Raw genomic sequence first — 3,666 nt, 5'->3', positions numbered from 1 at the left:
TGCAGGCACTTCTGCAGTATACTGCGGCATCCATTTTCAGTGATCTGCCGTAAGAATTCAAAAGTCTTAGCAGTAATGCACGCGCTTTCAAATCGAAACTGAAGAGTTTCCTCGTGAGTCGCTCCTCCTATTCTGACGAGGACTTCGCCAGCTGCGGTGGCCGAGCGGTTCTAGGCGCTTCAGTCCGGAACCGCGCGACTGCTACACTCGCAGGTTCGAATCCTGCCTCGGGCAGGGATGTGTGTGACGTCATTAAGTTACTTAAATCTAAGTAGTTCTCAGTTCTAGGGGACTGATGACCTCAGATGTTAAGTCACGTAGTGCTCAGACCCATTTGAACCATTTGAGCCTGTGGGGGACTTCCTTGATAAATTAAGCTTATATTGTTGACTGCATTTACTTAAACTTATGACTTTACTTTCTTTGGCCTCATAAACATTTTATTTTTTCTGTTATTACTTTTATGATGTAATTTCGTGTACTGACACGTCCCATGAAACTTGGAGATTTGCTCCTCAATTTGGTCCTACGGAAGTCGAAGTGTAAATAAATAAAAAATGATAAACATCGTGGAGAGTTAGCGCTAATGATTTGGCCGCCTAACGTACATTTATGGGATGGAATCGAGAAGTCAGTTCGTACACAAAACGTTGCGCTGGCGAAACTTTCTCAGTTATCGACTGCTACAGGGGCTTCCAACGACTCGCTGAGTCCGTGCCGCACCACGCCAGGCATAAGGTGGTGCGACTCGACACGAGGAGGTGTCTGGTGGCTTTCGTCACCGAGTTGTAGGCTTACAGAAAGGTTTTGACGATGCTAATTGACATGCACTCTTTGGGTTTTGAAGGTAGCAGAGATAAAATATGAATAGTGAAAGGTTATTTACAAATTTTACAGGAACCAGACTGCGGTTGTAGGAGTCTGGTAGTCTGGTAGTCTGGTAGTTTAACAGTCTTGTTACTTCTCTGGCCAAATACCGCAACTTGACTCCAGATCAGTTCTGTTGGGTTTATATTGGAATGGTACAGCAGCAAAAGTAAAAATGCAGCATTTGCATAACGTGCTGGATGCTGTGAAAAGGATTGTTTTTCATGTTCGTATGATGCTTGTCTACCTCTGTTGTATAAAACGATGGACGTAGCCCAAATAAAGAGAATCTGATTATTCATTTTTGCCTTAAAATTGTTGTTTTCGTACTTTAAGCAACTTTTATAAACAATATTTCAAAAAACATAATTAAGAATTTATATGTGAAATGAAAACAGGAATTTCACGTCCAATATGTTATTAGAAACAAGAAGATGTGCATTATTCATAAAAATGATGTGTTTTATAATTACGAGATTTAGGTATTTCAAATTGAACGAGAAAAAAAAAATTACTGGAGAGATTCGAACCAACGAACCTTAAACTGTACTTGGATAACATTCCATTGCGCTACACTTACATTATTGGTAAACGTATCAACTGGGAAAACTTCAAAGCTGATTATCTATGTAAATTTATGACAAACCTTAATAACAGCCTATTTCTCGGCACTTTTCAACGGTTTTCCACTCGCGTGTTTCACTATGTAGCAGAAAGCAGCCTCACGCATTTTCATACAGCCTATTAACAGCGCGACAATCAGAGCACAACGCTGCAGAGGCTGTGACTGTACACGAAAAAAATGTATCAGATGGCTCTAAGCACTATGGGACTTAACATCTGAGGTCATCAGTCCCCTAGAACTTAAAACTACTTAAACCTAACTAACCAAAGGACATCACACACAACCATGCCCGAGGCAGGATTCGAACCTGCGACCGTAGCAGCAGCGTGGTTCCGGAATGAAGCGCCTACAAGCGCTCTGCCACCAAGGACGGTGACTGTACACGAAATAAAAGTAACGTAGCCAAAGCGCGATCAAGAAAAACATTGATGTCTGTTACTGCATTTGAATAATTCCATTTAACGTAACTTAGTAATAATTTATGTAATACATAAGTAGGACCTACTTCCAAAGAGCGCAACACCAGTGTACGTGTGCTACGTCCTCTGACCAATCATCGCGACTGTGTTTGTTTAGATCAGATTTATTCTTATGATGAACGGATTATAGCCTCTTAATATATGTATTTTTTACTGTCATTTCTTGTTAACAGTACCAGCTTATTCACAAGAATTAGCAGCTTTCAGCCAGTTAATACTAAGCAGAAATCCAATCTCCATTTGGCTCGCATTTCGTTAACTCTTGTGCAGGCACTTCTGCAGTATACTGCGGCATCCATTTTCAGTGATCTGCCGTAAGAATTCAAAAGTCTTAGCAGTAATGCACGCGCTTTCAAATCGAAACTGAAGAGTTTCCTCGTGAGTCGCTCCTCCTATTCTGACGAGGACTTCGCCAGCTGCGGTGGCCGAGCGGTTCTAGGCGCTTCAGTCCGGAACCGCGCGACTGCTACACTCGCAGGTTCGAATCCTGCCTCGGGCAGGGATGTGTGTGACGTCATTAAGTTACTTAAATCTAAGTAGTTCTCAGTTCTAGGGGACTGATGACCTCAGATGTTAAGTCACGTAGTGCTCAGACCCATTTGAACCATTTGAGCCTGTGGGGGACTTCCTTGATAAATTAAGCTTATATTGTTGACTGCATTTACTTAAACTTATGACTTTACTTTCTTTGGCCTCATAAACATTTTATTTTTTCTGTTATTACTTTTATGATGTAATTTCGTGTACTGACACGTCCCATGAAACTTGGAGATTTGCTCCTCAATTTGGTCCTACGGAAGTCGAAGTGTAAATAAATAAAAAATGATAAACATCGTGGAGAGTTAGCGCTAATGATTTGGCCGCCTAACGTACATTTATGGGATGGAATCGAGAAGTCAGTTCGTACACAAAACGTTGCGCTGGCGAAACTTTCTCAGTTATCGACTGCTACAGGGGCTTCCAACGACTCGCTGAGTCCGTGCCGCACCACGCCAGGCATAAGGTGGTGCGACTCGACACGAGGAGGTGTCTGGTGGCTTTCGTCACCGAGTTGTAGGCTTACAGAAAGGTTTTGACGATGCTAATTGACATGCACTCTTTGGGTTTTGAAGGTAGCAGAGATAAAATATGAATAGTGAAAGGTTATTTACAAATTTTACAGGAACCAGACTGCGGTTGTAGGAGTTCAAGGAACAGAAAGGAAAGTGTCCTTGTTGTGAGACATTGCGCATGTTCAAATGTGTTTGAAGTCTTATGGGACTTTACTGCTAAGGTCATCAGGCCCTAGCCGGCCGATGTGGTCGAGCGGTTCTAGTCGCTACGGTCTGGAACCGCGCGACCTCTATGGTCGCAGGTTCGAATCATGCCTCGGGAATGGATGTGTGTGATGTCCTTAGGTTAGTTAGGTTTAAGTAGTTCTAAGTTCTAGAGGGCTGATGACCTCGGAAGTTAAATCCCATAGTGCTCAGAGCCATTTGGACTATCAGTCTCTAAGCTTACACACTACTTAACCTAAATTATCCTAAGGACAAACACATACACCCATGCCCCAGGGAGGACTCGAACCTCTGCCGGGACCAGCCGTACAGTCCATGGCTGCAGCGCCCACGACCGCTCGGCTAATCCCGCGCCGCCATTGCGCGTGACGTCGGACATGTGGTGAGGATATGGTTCGAGGCGGGCGGGGGCCCGGGG

The sequence above is a fragment of the Schistocerca gregaria genome, chromosome 11 (genome assembly GCF_023897955.1).
Source record: "Schistocerca gregaria isolate iqSchGreg1 chromosome 11, iqSchGreg1.2, whole genome shotgun sequence".
Classification (NCBI taxonomy): Eukaryota; Metazoa; Arthropoda; class Insecta; order Orthoptera; family Acrididae; genus Schistocerca; species Schistocerca gregaria.
This window is presented reverse-complemented; position numbering follows the sequence as displayed.